This window comes from Opisthocomus hoazin, chromosome 22, assembly GCF_030867145.1.
Source record: "Opisthocomus hoazin isolate bOpiHoa1 chromosome 22, bOpiHoa1.hap1, whole genome shotgun sequence".
In the NCBI taxonomy this organism is placed as follows: Eukaryota; Metazoa; Chordata; class Aves; order Opisthocomiformes; family Opisthocomidae; genus Opisthocomus; species Opisthocomus hoazin.
The window spans coordinates 2,823,655-2,842,420 of NC_134435.1; the positions used below are offsets into that span (position 1 = coordinate 2,823,655).

The 18,766-nt window shown below is 46.2% G+C and overlaps 1 protein-coding gene across 2 annotated transcripts in view; it reads right to left on the reverse strand.

Moving 5' to 3' along the window:
- FSTL4 (follistatin like 4) overlaps nucleotides 1-18,766 on the reverse strand; it is a 242,229-nt gene that overhangs the window by 188,531 nt on the left and 34,932 nt on the right. The gene's annotated exons all lie outside the window — the stretch shown is intronic.

Below are 18,766 nucleotides of genomic sequence, written 5' to 3' on the forward strand. Positions count from 1 at the left end.
ATGCGGCAGCGAGCACCCCTTGTGAGGCAGCCACGTGAACTGCCAGCGTAAAGCGCTTCACATCGGATTTACAACAGACATTTTTCTACTACATGAGGTGGGGAGGGAAATCTGCAAAGAAGGGAGAACATAATTTAAGTTTATTTATGATTTATCTTCTTTCTTCCAGTAGCTGGAGAAGAATTTAAATTAGGCATTTCCAGTGCTTCTCTGAACACCTGAACCTCCACGCACCCACGAAGTTCAGTGAAAGCTCTGGACTATGTTATCCCCCCAGTAACAAAACACAATATATGGCATCCCTACTGCCACCTTACACTGACACAGTGTTGAAATAACTGGCACATCTGGAACCAGCAAACATTTCTGAGCAAATTAATAAGATGAGCGACTTGATAAATTCTCTCTCTCTGAGCTAGACAGCCTACACCGGAGCAATGAAAACACGGGGCGGGGAAAAAGCACCAAAATCCCATACTCCGAGCCGAACACCCAAACGCAGCCCCCCTTCTGCACCAAAGGGTACCTATGTGTGGAGGCTTTACAATATTCCATAACTTGTTCTCTGCTGAAGGCTCCCTTCAGTTTTTCCCGAGCCATCTCACAGCCGCGCGGATGAGCAGAGCGATGGACGCCTCACTACAAACAATAAACCCAAGCAAAACTAATCATTAGGGAAGCTTTATATCGGGGTCAGTGTAAGTGGTAGGGCCGGAAGGGTAAGTCCAGCACAGGGCTGACGCTGCTGCAACGATCCCTGTGGCCTCTTAGAGGACTACAGGAGGTAAAGAGTCATCCAAAATCACATTCAGGAGAGAATAAAGCATCCAAGCTGCAGAAGCACTTCTTTACTGACCTGAGAGCAGACGAGCACAGCCCAGGGCACTCAGCCGCTGGAGCATCCATCACCCAACACGAACCTGCCCGAGGCTTATTTTGTTTTTCTGTTTGATGGGGAGCAAGAATGATGCCTTCCAGCACACACAACCTACTTCTATTTTCCTCTGCCATCATAAGGAGACCAGCATTGAGTCCGTCCCCTGGGGCACAGCACAAACACACACTCGACCTTCCCCTGGCACACGCTATGGGCGAGCACCAGCCCTTGGAGGGGATCCAGGACGCCCGCTCATACCACACACCTGACAAGGTCCTTCAGACACTCTTTGGAGACAGCGGCCACCACAGAAAGCATGATGCCACTTAGAAAGCATTGGCCAACTCATCCAACCGCTCTCCAAGCCTGGGAAGCTCAGCAGAGCCATCTCACAGCACTCAGGTCTCAGCTGGCCAACCTCCTCTCTCCCACAAGCAGACCAGGCAGTGTCCACAGCACCGGGAAGCAGTCCCTGCTGCTGGGTCACACCATCAGACCACGGAAATTATCCGGCCATTGCTACTGTGACACTCCAGCGCTCGCTCACCGGGGACACCCACCTCTGTCTGGTGTTTTGCCTCCTGCTTGTTATTCCCAAGCCTCCTCCATACTGACTCTGTATGACTACACAGGGAAACAGCAAGCCAGCAACTGGAGGGAGCCTGGGTTTATCAGGACCCCTTCCCCACCAGCAGCCCCAGATGCAACACATTAGCAGGACTCAATCTCATTTCTCCTGCTCCCACCCACACCTGAGCCCCACCACATCCACACAACCCAGCTACAGCCCTGGGAGCAAACGTGGAGCCAGGTCACACGGCAGAAATGGGTTTCTCACTTCAAATGAAGCACAAAAAATAAAACTTTGGAAGTGCCAAGTTTACAGCTTTTAAATCCAAAGCATTTTAGTGACAAAGCAATTCTACTTGTGAGACCCTCCCTACTAACATGGGCTGCCTGCAGAACCACCCGGTGAAGGCTTTCCCTTCCCAACCCCTGCAGTGACTTTTGCATTTAAAACACCTGCGGATCACAGCCCTTCAGTGCCGCTTCTCGTGTGTGCCTAAAATCTTCCTGCCCCACAGCACAGAGCCTCGGGTTGCAGCTAACGCCAGCGGAGCCGGGGCACCGGGCACGTGCCGTGCCGTTAATGGGGAGCCTGCTGCAAACCCCCCCATCGCACCCAGCGCCAGCCCGCGCTGCCACCCCGCAGACGGAGCTGAGAAGTGGGACCGTTCGCTCATTCAACACTATTCTTCTGAAAACACGTGAAAGACTAAAATATAAGGTGTTTGTTTCAGAGCTAGGTAGGAGGTGCTGCACAGAAAACTCACGCCATCGCCGACTTCTGACGCTAACACATTTTTATATTCAACTTCAAGACACAGAGAGTGAGCCTGCTCTAATTGCCCCGGTCATTGCAACTCCACAGGTAACACCTGTGTTGACTCTCCTCCCTCCTACTAACTTAAATGGCAACTGGGTTCCATCCCAGACCAGCAAACCCAGGGCCCCTTTCACTGGTGTGCATGATCCAATGTCTCACAAAGCTCCCGCACCCATCAGCAACTAAAAAGTCCATTCCCAGGACACTTCCGAAATACATTTTAGATCACACGAAGCATTGCAAACACATAGTTTATACTCTGCTGTGATTTTCTCAGATACTTCTTCCGACCAGCTAAGAAACCGCAAGGATCAGCAATTCCCTGAATACACATCCCTGAGGGAGAGAGAGACCTGGAACCCACCCAGACAGAAATGTAACACGAAAGATTCGACAAAAACCCTCACAAAACTCAAGAAGGCAGTGAGTGTCTTCTCGTTCCTAAGGCATCACGGACAAGCTACTCCTAGTTTTAATTAACAGCAGCGCCAGACGAACTTGCAAACACAATGTATTTGGAGCCAGCAACCCCCACTGGCTTTTGCTTTGAGTAAATCTGGATTTGCAAAACCTCATTAGCATTTGTGAATCTGATCCTCGGTAAAATTTTATCCCTGTTTACAACTTGCACTGCAAGAACATAACAGTACTGGGGGAAAAAATAATCTAACGTACTTCAGCCATTAGCACAGTGAAATGTTCTCATTTTGGTCAGGGAAAATAGTGGTTTTGTCTGCCAGGTGTTATTCTGATGGCTAAATTCCAGATTCCCACCCGCAGAAACTACCCTTCGCCTGCCCAAAACGCGGGGCCTCGCGTCGATACCAAGAGGGCTGGTTGTGCAGACCGGCGCCGAGCACCTCCACGCATCGGACAAGCGTGGGGTGTTCAAAACCAGTTTGCTACCAACGTTAACACAGCAAAGCGAAGGAAACTGGTCAGCAGGAAGCCCCAGAGATCCCACCGGTGTCTCAGCAACGTGTGTCGCCTTGGCCCTCCAGAACCCCCAACATGTTTTGGCTTGGGGACATGACTGGAGCAAAGGAAAGGAGCAAAGCTCACGTAGGGAAAACGTCAGCGTGGTGAGAAGCACAGGAGAATCACCCAGAGGAAATGTTACACCCAGTACCTATAACACCGATTACTCGTACAGGACGGCATTTAATACCTCTGCTCATCTTTAGCTGCATTTGCCCCGTGTACAGTATTGCTGAATTCAGTGAGAGCGGAGTCGGTGCGAGTGTGGATGGCAGACACTGCATTTAACAGCTTCCACAATGCAGGAGAAACTAAGCATCCCTTTTTCCTGGAAGCATCATCAGGGCACCATCCAGAATCCCCTGAAAGCAATGGGAGCTCCGCTATTAATATCGGTGGGAATGAGAACTCCTGCTTGTACTTATTCCCTCCAGCCTACCAAGCTATACTTACATCCCTTTCCCCACAAGGAAGGAACTTACCCAACCTGGAAAACAACAAATCAATGCTACTTGCATTGTTTTTCATGTCTGACTACACATTAATGCTGTGTCAGACACCATCAGCGTCAAAAGAGGCATCAGCCTCTGCCACAACTGTAGCATCTTCTGAACGAGAAAGCAAAAAGATACAAGAGGGATGAGCAAAATTATTAATTGCCCAGGACGTTTTTTGTGCTGAACCTCCCCTGCGATTTGGGTAAGGCTCCTGCTCCCAGAAACAAGAACTGGGAGATTTTTCCACACTGAGAACAGAGATTTCCTCACAGCACAACTGGTGGGTGGAGAATTGGTTTCCTCATCAGATCAAGATGATCCCGAAGGCCCATCTGGGAGACTCCACCTTCTGTATCAGCTTGGGAAGTCTCTAAGCAATAATATCGAGCCAGAACCCAACGTTGTGCCATCTGATAAAACACTCCGAAGTGCACCAGCCACCTTCTCACCGTCTTCAAAAAACCGAAACCCTGTGGTATCTACTTGCCACTCTTTAATCAGCTACGGTTAACGGGTGAGAATTGTTTGCAACGTTTTCATGTTCATGTTAACTCATTTCAGAAGAATACAACTGCACTTAAAAGCAAACACCAAACACATCTGGTAAAAACATACAGTTTTAATGCACATCTTTTCCACGTATTTAGCTGCATTTTAAACTGCTTTTAATTCTAGATGCTACACAGTTCTGTGTGTTGGTCACTGCTGGGCTCCCTGGGAATCCTGCAAGCCAAAGGGACAAGGCAAAGGGCCACAGGCAAGTATCTAGAGACAGCAACCACAGAAGCCAGGTGAGAGGAGGGATTGAATTCATTGCTGCTGAATACGAAATGGATATAGAAAATCGAGAAAACATATGCGGCTGTATGCAAAAAGAGTGAAGTACGGAAAGGCTCCAAACCCAGGGCTTTCGGTTAGCAAACGTTATCCCATGGAAATTCAGAGACATCTGCAAAATTATTTTATGTCTTCTCCCACAAAAATATGGAAGGACTACAATGGAATATAAGGAATAAAATTAATTCCTTATTTATCTCTTTGTCCAAGAGGGAATTTAAATATCTTTTACTACTAAAAGTCTGCACAGCTAAGAACTTCTAGCAAGCATCGAAAGGACTGTTCACAAAGAGCACTTAACATTGCGTAAGACAATAAAAAGGCAGTGGAGATTTGCAGACCAAGGCCGTCTGTCGTACTTAAATTAAAATACACACCCATGGTAATGTATTCTCCCTGTCAGCTCTCCTAAAACCCTAACCAGGGTATACTGCAACAGACTCTGGAGAAAGAAAGGGCCGTATCTTTGGATACAACAGAAACACATTTGCTCAAGGACAGGAGAGCTCACGGCTCTCGCCTGCACGTTATAGACCTTATAGATGCTGATATTTAATAAGCCTTAAGGACCAACAAAGAATGTAAAAAAAAAATCCTTAAAAAAACCACCTAAAAGGCCCTATAGAAACCAATAATAAATAAAAAGCCCTTGAGATTTTCACAGGAGCAGTCCCACACTCAGCGCATTGCCGTGGCTGTGCACTAAGAGGAATCCCTCCGGCCGCAACGCAGAGCCCCATCCCGCAGGGACCGCGTCGACGCGATGCTCACGGGTCCTGCTCCCGCTGAACCAGCCCGTGATGGAGACGCTGCAGTTGCTGAACCCCTTAGCAGCGAGTTCGCTCGTGCCATGCCAGGGCCATGGGTATTTTGGGGCTTGGAAACGCGCTGCCAGGCTGCGGGTCCCCTGTGGGAGCACGGCTGGGCTGGCCGCCGCGCTGGCACTGCCACTGCCCGCGCCCTGCCAGTTATTAGATTATTAGAGGACTGAGACCAGCTGGTTTAGTAATTAATTCATTTTTGGGTGGCATTGTTTAGTTCTGCATATTGAGGCAATGGTGGTTTTCCATCAGATATGGTTATGTAGCTGGAAAAAATAGCTCGAGTGCATTACAGCATCTTTAATCTTTGTTCACATGCAGCACTGAACTTTGAAATATTCGAAGTTTAACCAATTGATTTCGCTTCTGGCAAGTCTCACTTGTATGTAGCTTTGCTGAGCGTGTAGACCTGCGCTCTGAAATAACTACTTGTTATCTACCTGATCTATTTACAGAAGAATGAACAAACGTCCATTAATACAGATCTAAAGTCTAGCAGACAGAGAGCAGTCAGGTCAGAGTAAGGAAATCAGAGTAAAGAGTAAGAAACTTTCTTTGATGGAGTATCCCAGCTTCCACTGCCTTGGCTTTGCAGTATCGCAAGAGCAAGAAGGACAGACGACCAAAGGGCCAGGGATGCAAAATGCTGATACCCATCCACTTTGCCTCGTTTGTGGCTTGTTTCTTGTTTATTCATGGATTTCACATTAAGTTTATCTCTGGAAAATCGTACAGGAATTTATCACCATACTCCTTCAAAACGCCAAAGTATTAACTACCCTTACTTAGCTTAATTGCTGTGTGGTAGGTTACGTTATGTAGGAACGTTATCCTTGATGCACAGAAGTTTCCATAAGCAGCCAAAGTGAACAAATCCTTCTAAATCCTTCACATTTTCCTGCCACATCATCAAAACTGCTGTCTGGGACTATGCCCTAGCAAGGTGGAGGAGCAAGATGCAGACAAGGGCAAGGAGCGCTTATTTTTTGAGACGATGAACTTCTGTCCCAGCCTTGTGCGTAAACCCCTTAGCAAAATGCAGCGCTTAATAGCAAGTGGATTCTTGGTTAGAGGTTAGAAATCACGACCCGAAGCATTACACGTGGATTGCTTCTCCCCATCCCAAACTATCCGAACACACAGACTTCATACGCTTCTTCCAGGTCGAAGCAAGAGCAAAACATTAGTGCCCATAACTGAAGCACTGTGCTCGCCAGCTGAAGGAACGGATCGCACGCCTCATTTTCTGTCAGTTCTGTAAGACTCCGCTGCCTCTAACGATGTGTTTTCCTGCTTTCCAGCTCCTCTCTGCCCAGTGGCAGGGGATGGTAGATGTCACATAACTGACATTGCTGGGTCCTGACACCGTGAAGCAAGGTGGTCAAATTAAACCTCCTGCGAAAGGTAAGCGCAGCTTCCCCGCCGGTTTTCTGGTGGGGATCGCCGAGGCAGAGCCTTCCCCGCTGTCCGGAGCTCGGTGCACAGCCAGACCTCCCGTAGCACAGGTTCCGTCAATCAGATTCGTGTCAGCAACCCTGGTACAAATAAGTGCGCCCATCCACAGAGGGTAAGATCACATCACTGAGCATGGAAACTTCCAGAATGGAAAAATATCCCCAAATAAACTAACATACTACTCATTCTTTTTAGTAAGATCTTTAGGAGAAAAATGATGGTTCTACTTTTTATTTTTTGCTTAATAAAAATAGAGTTGCATGAAGACAAGACAGCAGTATTTGTATTTGTGATGCCTTAAACAGACCCTGAAGGTTTACTGTCTTCAATTTAACTCAGACTCTTAACATCCTATTAGCATGAAAATGACCGTCAACATAAGCTTAGATGCCTTTTCAAGATACAAGTTCCTTTCATATTGCAGACATGCTCTTCACATCAAGCCAAGCTATGAAGAAAAACCTAAGCCATCTCTTGAAGTGCTCCAGAACTTATCAAAACATTTGAACGGTTTTCAAAACACATCTTGGCACTGTTCTCTGAACACAATTACTACTTTTCTCCTTCAACTAGACACGTCGAGGCATATACTGAAGTATGAAAAAAAAAATCCTTGGATGGGCTGTCCTTTTCACAACTGTACACTCCTTGCTCTGCTCCTCTGTCATTCTATGCCTGCATTTCTGTCTGTGGGTTCTTTCTCACTAGCTTCAGTGAGAGCAGTACCTACTTCAGCGTGGGCTCCTCTTCCATCCCAGACCAGCTCCTGCTCCCACTGTGGCTCAGGCCCGAGTGCCAGCATGGCTGGGTGCTGCAGGTCCTCCCACCACAGCTTCACCGGCTCATCCCGGCTCACCCCATGCTGCTGCTCCTCCCGAGGCAGGAGGACATGCCCTCAAGGCCTTCTGCTCTGCCAGCACGTCCTTGGGATGCACTCATTAACTCTCACTGGTTTGATGGAGCTGTCAGTGCTCAAAAAGAAGTTATTCACAGCTCTACCAAAAGGTTCAAAACAGCAACCATTTTTATATCTCCTGAAAGGTTTTTTAACAAACATAGTCCTCAAATGCTGATGAGTATGAATGTTCCTCGATTCTGGCGGAGTTTGGTTCTGCTTCGGTAGTTGAGCCGACAACTTACAGAATGAAAGCGATACGAACTTTTTCCGCAGCCATCAGTTGGCACTATTGCGATTCACTGTCCTTTTTCTCCCCGCACAGATGCAGCAGAGATATTCCTGGAGGAGTCGTTCAGGCCACAGGAGGCAGAGACGGGCTTTGTCTTCAGGCATTTTGGCAAACCGCGATCCCTCACCAAGCAGCACCTGCCGAAGCTGCTCGCAGGCTGGCTGAGCCACCGCTCTGTGCCAGCACCATGAGCAACAGCTCTGCCAGACTTCTGCTAGCATCAAAAACCCACCTTCCCCTTTCAAGGACATTGTTTTTTATGGTAAACCCAAATGTAGGCTTAGCTCCCAGCTCATCACCTATCTCAGACACCCCTAGGACACCCACAGGTCATGGCCCAACGAGCTTTTCTTCTCACCAGATGAGCCCACCGAGCAGGCATGTCTTACTCTTCAGTGGAATATCACCACCATTGCGTTTCTTATGGTGCAAATCCATCCTCTGGCACACACTGCAGTTTATCAGTATCTTCAATCTGTGCTTGAAACTCTTCTCTTTATTAATGAGCAGGAATGTGTCTGTGTGACAGCTTCTCTACTTATTTGGAGAGCTTGTGCTGTCTCTGATGGAGAGGGGGAAAAAACTGCCTGCATTACTGAAACGAATAAATGATACATTTTCAAGCATGACACTATCCCCTTTCAGCTCTTTGAATGCATTGTAAATTTAACTGCAATTTCTTCTGTGGTTTTCTATTTTGAGATTGCAGTTAGATCCTCTGGGCCTACGTGCGTACGTACCTACCAAGAACGCTGGAATTCACGTACTGAAGTTGCTTCGTTAGTTTACTTTATGCTTTCCAAATGATCAAAGCGGATCTTAATTTCTCATGAAGAGGAAAATTGCACCTTTTGCATGGTAGAACAACTGGGTTAATTGTCAACATTAATGTTCTATTTGCTTCTCAAGAAGCCACCAAGCCTTTCTATCACAACTTAATAAATACGAATCAAGGCATAGTCACTTCAGAGCAGTGAAAGCTACATTAGGTCCTTCCTTCAAGCACGTACACATACCACACCAGTAGTCTGGGCCTGGTATTTCAGTTTTGCATTACTTGATGATCAACCACCAACCTCCAACAGCCCATTTTTGCACAGAGTGGGAAGCCTTAGAGCACTGGAAATAGGAGAGTTTTTATTGGTAAGAGATTTTCATCCAGTTTTCCACATTCAGCTTGACTGCTGTATGTTTTAGGGAAAAGCAACTACGTCTTTCCTTTATAGCTAAAAACATATAGCACATTTTTAACATTTCTGAAGCCTTTAATGAAGCCTGAATGTCTTCCTAAGAGTTTCCTTAGTAGTTCAGCAGCCCATGGGTCATCACATTGACGTCCAGATTAGAAAAGACCCTACAGCAATCATCAGGTGAAGTTTCACAGACTGGATTTAAGCAAAGAACATGACTCTAAACAAACCTACCACTACACGTATGTGCTGAATTTGAAGTCTGCCCTTGGGGACGTGACGTTCACGGCTGCTCTCTGGCAAGTGAAATGGAAGATGTGGGTGCGGAAGAGAAGGATGTTTTGGCTCCATGAAACCCACTGTTTCAAGCTCAGCTGGCTGGTACCAGCCAAAAACTACTGATCAGTCTTAACCTGCTGAGTTTCAGTCTGGACCTGAATCAACTCCAGTGGGAGGGGAGTATCAGACAACGTGCTGATACCGTCCATTTCTTTGTGAATCTACAACATCAAGAAATAAGCCAACCATCCCATTCGTCCAGATATCCTTCTTCTCACTTGATGTGACAAATTACATCCAGAAAGGGAACTTCAATGAACAGAGTGAGCTTCTAAAGAAGGCAGCATTGATAAAATGTCATGTGCAGGGGCTCTGCTTCCAACTCGTTTAAATACACGTGTAGGGAGAAAGAAGTCCTTACGCTTGCCAGCTTCCCCAGGAGTGCGGTCTGCACATCTCCCCCAGCCCAGGTCCGAGGAAACGGAAAAAGGGAGAGCAGAAATAGAAATTAATTGCTGGGCACAAGATCTGTGCTCTGGATCGTGCGAAGCTGCACAGGACAATTCAGTGTATCCGCACAGGTACAGTGTGATGCTGCCATCCTCCCAGCAGGATGCCCACCTGGCAGCATCCCGCACGTTTTATGTCCAAAAAAACAGAAAGAATAGAAAGAATTAGCCTGGTTCCCACAGAAGAAGTAGATATAATGGAAAAAGCATGATAAAACCACGAGACTGCAGCAGTACTGCACTGCGTTATTCAAAGCCCCATTAACACCGTTACAGACGGGGACCTGCCGTGAGGGATTTCCATGTACTTCTTTCACAAAGCACACTTCAAGAGATCCAGCTCTTAATGGCCTCTGGTTTCATCTGTCTGTGCAGCGTACTTGGTGTTCTAACCTCAACTCCTCTCCACCTCGTTTTATGGAGAAAGTCCTCCAAAAGCACAAACTCGGTACTTAGCAACTTGGTAAGTTCATGGTTCTGACACCTCTCCTACGCATGCTAACTCCTACTACCTATTTTGTATGCAGTAAGAAATTTTGGTTTTCTTGATGAACATGGCTGTGTAGACTGCACATGGGCTGCCCATGAATTAGGCACTGGTCTGATCTGAAAAGCAGCAAAGAAACTTAAAGATGCCGCTTCTGTCCCCACTGCGAGAGGCAGATGCATCCGAGTCGGACCCCTTAGCGCACCCCAAGCAGCTCCCCCGTGGTCATCCCACAAGCAACAGGACAACAGCAGCCTGTCTGATGGGAAACCGGAATCTGAGCGTGACTGACCAGGTTGCCCTCAAAAAAATAAAAAAAGGATACAAAAAGGGAGCTGGGATCTAAACGGAGGAAACAGCAGTTTTGCATGGTGGGGACAAGAAGTAAACTCTACTGCAGCAAAGCAGAAGATTTTGGGCCGAGTTTTACCGGCTATTCGAAATAGTATCTCCAGCAGGAGCCACATCCTAAACAAGGTCTCCTCCCTGTGACACAGGAGGAATGCTCCCCCATTTCTGGATCCAGCATTTCAAACAGGAGAACAGAGCAGAACCATATCAGCAAACATTGGATCCATTAAAATGTATTTTGATGTTTCTACTGAAAATATTAAAAAAAAAAAAGAAGCAATCCACACAAAAACATTTACTTACTACCAAGACCAGAATAGTTTGACATCTGTGACAATACCCTCATCGATCCTTCCAATGCAAACCGTATTTTCATTTTGTGGAGTTGGGGGTATTAGCCAGTTTTCTGCTTACAGAATACATTCTTTACTTGCAATCTTTTCACTGAAAAAAAGAAGGACAAGAGCCCTGACAGAGGCTGGGCAAGATATTACGGCACTTGGATGTCCTTGAATCAGTTTGAAAGCATTCACAGAGGTACTGAAACATTTATCAAAAGGACATAGTTATAGATACATTTTAGAGTCTTAACAATGTGGTCTGCCAACACATTAATTTTCTGTTTTCATTGGCAATGTTGTGATGTTTACAACACTTCTTCGTTCAGTTTAATTAAATGTCTCCCATCATATTTACTCCAATCACACCTTATTTAGAGATCAGTAAATAAAGAGCTGAATTTTGTTATTTATGACAATGTTTAGTTTCCCTATGACCTCACCACAGGATGTATTTTACAGTCGGCTGCCTGACAAATGATTGAACATAACTGCTGCAGTATTACAGATCAAGGAAAATTAATATCCCCTTTTACTTCTGATCCTTCTTATTAGCCGTCATGTTTTAAAGTTATAATCAAGCTACTGTACAAATGCAAAACACGACCTGACTTCAGTCACCTGGTTTATGCTTACAGAAAAAAACCCTCTCACTTATCTTTATCAAGAGGAATATAACGAGGTGTGCAATGTCACTTAGGGCACTCTCTGGCCAGGTGTATTTTAAAGCCTGCTTCTCCTTTGCTGCCGCACACGGGGACTGCCGTGGCTGGCAGATGTACTCCTTGCATGTTGCTACTGGTTTCTGAAGTCATTATTTAAATTTTCAGCAACATCCTCAGTCCTTCCATGAGACATTCAGATGCACAGAGGAGTTTAAGTCATTGATTTCAAATGCTCTTGATGGAAATGCTTGAAAGGGAAGAGAGAGGCATAACAGGAGTTCCTCTGTTTTAAATAGTGTTAAATCAATTGAATCACTTCAGATATTGCATGCACTCCTAAATTTCTAACTTTGAAATGATTTTAAAGGGTTTCTAGAGGAGTGAGTGGGCTCCATGTCGAGCCACAGAGACGGGCTCTGTGCAATCAGGCTTAGCAACCACGCCAGCCCATTTAAAAAAAAAAAAAAAACAAAACCAAACGTCTTCAACCCTTCTTTCTCTGGAACTTGGGCATCTCCAAGCAAAAGTGGAGATTTGCCATCTGGAATCGGTACTACAGTTAAGTTCTTAGAAAAGAACTCTCCAGCTTCTCCAAGGCTGAACAAAGTCAGGGATGCTTTAGCAGACTGCAAAATAGTATTAATTACTAGTCGTTAACCATTTGAAGAAAGAGAATGCGTTAGCCGGTTCAACTGCAGGTATCAATGAATTCTATTAATTAAGTTTACCCTTGTAAAATAATTAAGTTTTGCAAGTCTATGAAAGAACCCTATTTTGCTTGTACCTTGTTTGTGAAAAGATCATTAAGCCTTCAGACACCAAGATCATGGACTGGCTGAGCGCAGCAAGCCTTGCAGTACCTTTCCAATTTGGGCAAAAAACTGAGATGTCACGTGCTCATATTGCTCAAATTATGTGCGAGTTTCTCCTGATCCTTCCTCAGCAGAAACTTCAGCATTTTTCATCACAGGACATTTCCACCACTTTCACACTTGCCTGGTCCCACTCCCAGAGAGCTGCGACCCGGTGGCCCCATCAGCTCAAACCCCAGCCAAGTGTAGGATTTGCACCAGTCTCCCCCTTCCCTCCCCATTCCCACACTATTGACCTCCTCCTCTCCTCCCCTGCTTCACCTTTCTAGTTAAGTTGCTGAATGCAAGGAGTGACAGCCAGACAGCTATAGAGAGAACAAGTCCCTGCCAGTCCCATAGCTCCTGGACATACAGCGAAACCACAGAGCAAGGAGAGGAGCAAGCCAGCATCTCCAGCAGGAGCTATCGTTCAAATGGGAAATCCAACAGCACCTTTATAACTTCACTGACCCTAAAACCTAACAAAGATCAAGATCACCCTTACAAACACGTCATAATATTTACAGGAAAGAAGTGCCCTACAACTGAAATCTCTGTCACAAATGCAGAATGGGACAAATCCCACCAAGTGCTACAGTAACGGTGGTCTCGGGTACCAAAGATGTCCCAACAACCCATCACTGTGCACCCTACTGAAAAGAGTTAAAAAAGAGACAAAAATCCTTCAGTCCTTCTATTGAAATCATGTAAGAACTGCATTAAGAAAAATTAAGACACGAAAAGGATGGACTCATTCTGGACTCTTAATGTCCTTTGACTTTTGTAAAGATCAGAATGCCGGTAGAACGGAGCTCAAAGCAATACATTTCCATCATTCTCCAATCCCCTCCACTAAAGCTCCCTTGCCAAAGCCCCCACGGGCATCTTGTCAAAAGGCACACCCCAACGGCATCCCCACCTTCAGCTGCATGGGCTAAATCCTGCCTGCGACAGAGACAAGCCTCCTTGCCTGCATGCTGCCTTCCTTCCAAAGCCTGCCTTTCCCTTTCCCTGCCAGTCTGCCTCCTGCTAAGAGCCTGGCCTCCCTCACCAGCTCTTCTTGTTGCCACAGTGCCAACAGTCCTTGAACAGAGCGCGCAAACCCTGCCTAAAGACCCCAGCGCTGGCACACGTTAGTCAGGTTGCACATGACAGACACACTCCTGTTTCTTAAGCAACATGCTTATAAGTAAGCACTACACAAACTACACCTTTCCTCCCTTTTTGTGCATTTTTTTAATATATATTTGCCTTCCTTCTTCTCCAAGAACTGGACTTTAAACAACCATGACGGTATCCCTGGGCCATCACAACCAACTTTTCCCCCAGCACCGTCAAAACCAGGAACCTTCCCTAGAAAAGTTAGTATCAGAGGGAGAGGGAATCAAGGTTATTGATGAAATTAAGTCTTTACTAACCTCAAGTTTAGATGCTTTGGTTTTGCCTTTACTAGATTTTATTCTAGTAGAAAAGTTTAAGATCTGTTGTTGTCACAACAGCAAATACCCCTACACTTTGAAAATCCAAACTGGGATGAGCTGTTCTTATCAGGTAAAAACACACTCTCATAGCGGCTTCTGACTGTCTGTGCCATTTATCTTAAAATCCTACTGAGGAAGCACTTCCTTCATGAAGCAAAATTTTCAACCAGCAGGACCAGAGAGACCTCTTTTTTACACCTTACCCCTGCCAACGAGCGGTCAGAGCTGCTGCCTGGACAGCGTGACCTGCTGTCAGGGGCTTAGCAGGGAATTTAGACAACCCTTCGATGAAAGTATCGGTATATGTTTACTACTGCATTTCATGCTGAAAATATCATTCATGCAAATCACTTTATCAGGTGATTTTCTGAGTCCGTATGGTTATTCCCAAATTGACTGCACAAGCAAGCACTTTGCCACATCAGTAAACTCCTGCACACTGTCAGACCATTTTTCAAACTGATCATGTGAAAAGCCTGGCCTTATTTTCCTCGCCATCTGAAGGGGACCATCCCAGCACACCACTGGGGAAGGCAAGGCAAAACGCCCCAAAAGGATGCAGAATGAATCAGAGATATGCATAATTATACAAACATTTGCAGGAATACGCAACAGCAAACAGCAGCAACTAATCCCACAAAATCCTCTGAGAGAATAGGAAGATTTTTCACTCTCCGAAACGTGATAATGAAAAAACAATTCCCAGATGCTCCACCAGATGAAATCATCTTGTTTGAAAGTTTATAATTATAAATGTTAAATGCATCGGTCCACTTTCAAGATTAGTGATAATGATCTTACATTTTTAAAAGAGCCCTTCATCCACAGGGATTCCACGGGAGCTTACCCAGGCACTCCAGGATTGCTGCAGCCACCTCTGGCTTGAGACAAGGCAGCTGTTTAATAATCACCACATATGCTGTAAACAACACACTGTAGTACGGAATAAATAAAGGATATTTATCAGAGGAAGGAGAAGGTTACAGAAGAGCCTCCCTCAACCCTTTCTTTTTCCATAGAAGAGCTGAAGTACAGAGAAAAGGATGACCTGCGCCTCTAGAAGGCAAGAGAACCACGGGGACCTACAGCACTTTATATCCGTTGGGAAGCATACGCTTCGTCTGAGGCAAAGACATGGAACCGCAGCTGAGCAGACCCAACGCAAGGACCGTGGAGCCGAGCAGGGACCCCAGCCTCTGCCGGGTGCTGGCCACCACGACATCTCGGCCCCAGGAGAGGCTTGGACTTGGCCCAAGTTCACATTGGCTGAACGCAAAACCAACGCTGTGGCCGTGGTGACCACCCGACAAGAGCCCCCGGCCTCTGACCACGTTGGCCTTCCTCACTTCCAGAGAGAAGGACTGTGATGACAGAAGTTACCATAGACCAAAAGAACTGGCATTAAAGTCTTCAAGAAGATTGTATGAACATCTGATCAACATGGAGTGACCAGGGAAAAGACCAGAAGGCCATGTCCATAAGATGTCACAAGTTAAAGGTTTATGTTATCCCACAGCAACTTGAAAGGTGGAAAGACCACAGAGCTGTGGGCTGTAGAACAGGACAGCGCAGACCATACGCTGCCCACGAGCTACAGACTCTGTATCTCCACCTAACACCATCTCCCTGATGCTCTCCCCTCGTCCACTGCTCAAGTCAGAGCTGCACCACAGCAAATCCCCATACCCTCGATGGCCTGTGCCTCCAAACATGGGCTCATTTCTTCTTTTGGGCACAGCCTTGCAGGGTGATGACAGGACAGCCCACCAAATCCAGAGTCGTGCTGATGTCAGACACGTGAAATGCAAGCTATGCCACCGCGGTATGAATGGAAAAGAAAGATCAGCCCCAGTCCCTCAAGAAACACTCTTCAGACTGACCTTGAACTATAATTTACAAACAAGTCCTCCGTTTTCTGCTCTCAAGTGTAGCCCTGGAGCTTGTCTCACAGGTAACCGGAGACGGTGGAAGAGAAGCTATTTAACCTCTTGGTCTTTTAAATCATGAACAGTCAGCAGAAAGTAATGACACAGAGAAAAGCTAGCAAGTCATTACTGGCGATATGGTATGAAATAAAGCACAAGCGAAAGAGGAAACCTTCCGATTGATTTTAATAGGTTTTGAATTAAGCTCTTCAAATTGGAGAGCAGACCTTAAGAGACACACAGACTAGCAGACTGAATTTCACCACTACGGATGTTATTACCAATTCACAACAAAAAACCCTGTAGTAAAGGGCATGCCTGAATGCTGCGACTGAGGCACAGAAGTGGGAGGAGGTACTGCAGTTTTTTAGTTCTGCATTCTTTATTTTATTCTCTCCTATGAAGACAAGCTCCAGCCAGAGAAATTGTTGAGGGGCTTTGACCTGCCTTAGATACCTGCTAGTCTTCATACACTTTTCCAAAGAACCACTCCCAGAAAAAATCTGCTTTAACTTGCTGCTAACGCTCTGGCCTGAAGGCTTAGCATGGCATACAGCCACTCTTTCCTCATCGCACAGTTTGAGGCCAAACTAATCAATAACAGGTTGTTAATGCCAATGAATTCAAACCAGCAGTTTGTTTTTAAAATGAAAAGTTACTGAAACAGAACTAAATATTGCCTCAATCAAACTAGCCGCAGTAGCAATAAATAATTAAAGCAATAAACTAGTTCATAAATAGAGAACATCATTTAATTAATTTCACCACCACATATAGAAATATCAATACTGCAGTGAGAGATGGAGCATACAGGAAAGCAGGGAGCTAACGTGCTTTCACATCCACAGCCACACACCAGCACAACAGCAAAATGATTTTATTTATATAAAAATCAAATCCTAGCAGTAATAGAGTACTTTGAAAGAATAAGTAGCTGTTGAGAGCCAGATAACTGGCTCAAGCAGGGAGACACTGTGTACGTGAAATACATTTTCAAAGCTGAGCGAGCGATAGGAAGGACGGAGCAGAATGAGTTATTTGAGGTAAAATCTTCACAAGCACTAGATAAGAGCCGTCCTCATGATCTATCCCTGCCCATGCCACCACACGCCCTTTCCCGTGTGCCCCATGACCACAGACAAATCCATAAAGGCTTCAGCTTCCCCCCACCTGCTATAGCTGGGCAACCAGGAGCAAAATCCTGTACGGTCAGGACTGAAAACGTTCTGAGCCGGTGGGGTTTCACCGTGTCTTCCTGGCCCAAGCAGTAGTGCCCGGGCACGGGGCGCAGACCGACGTGCGAGCTCCCGATCCCCGGCACGCTGTGCACTGGCTCCTGCACCCATAGCATCTGGGGTCCCTTGGTTCAACTGAACGGACGAGAAATGAGAGCTTTTTATCTGTCTGGATCTCCTATTTGTAAGAAAAAAAGCAAGCGTGCATACCCATACTCTTCTTTCACGACTCTGGATCACACATACACACATCTGCTTTTCCTTCAGACTGAACCAAAACCTTTAGGGATGAGTAAGATTTGTTGAAATAATGAAATACAAAACTGCAGAGATTTTGCAGATGTCGGCTGCAGAGTATTGCCCCGGTGCTTTGGTATTAACAAAGCCTCCCTCTATTTAAAAAAGTTGCTACAAAATACCAGGGTAACGCTTAGATACCTCAGGCTGTTGAGATGTTTTTTATTTGTTTTTAAGGAAGGTAAGCGCAGACCTTGCAGTCTCATCTCTCGCTCGATGTAAAGCACTGCCTTCCCAAGGGAGAGCTGTAAGCAGCTATTTCGCAGAGCTGTGTATCACGACGAGGTACAGAGGAAAGTCATTTCAGGCTGGTCCGTACCACAGAAACATCTATCAAAAATAATTCAGCACAGCTAAACAGAAAAGTCATACCGACTTTGACAGCAGAGTTCTCCTCTAAAGATACTCCACCTCCAATATATTCGGTGCTATCCATTACAGACGGGGAGGGCTGCTGGAAGGGCGCACGATGATGTCTAACAGCCAGGAGGGTGCTGGCCCTGGAGGTACCGGCTGAGATGCTGAATTTTCTTACTTTTTCTTCAAGCTTGCCCTTGCTCCAACAGACGCTCTGCAACACAAACCCCACGAAGGTTGTCTCTCAAACCTGGCTCGAGCAATAACACAAACCAGGCGCTTCATAATTATTCACTGCACACAACCGCATCCTTCTGTATGTTCTGCATGATCTCTCCAGCCGTCAACAAAACGGGCAACCGAGCAGCTAAAGGCCAAATTTGCAAACACGGGCAGGCACACGGCTCCCACCGCTGCGGGGCTGGGGAGCGGAGGCGGCTGGGTGAGCAACGCCAAGGAGGCCACGTCTTCCAGGGGACCTTGGGGCAGGAGGACAGCTTTCCAACGCAGAAGGGAGACTGGTAATCATAGAAAGTTTTGGGTCGGAAGGGACCCCTAGAGGTCATCTAGTCCGACCTCCCCCGCAGCGAGCAGGGACACCGCTAACTAGATCAGGTTGCTCAGAGCCCTGTCCAACCTGGTGTTGAATGTTTCCAGGGATGGGGCCTCCACTACCTCTCTGGGCAACCCGTGCCAGTGTTTCACCACCCTCATTGTAAAGAACTTCTTCCTTCTATCCAGCCTAAACCTACCCTGTTTTAG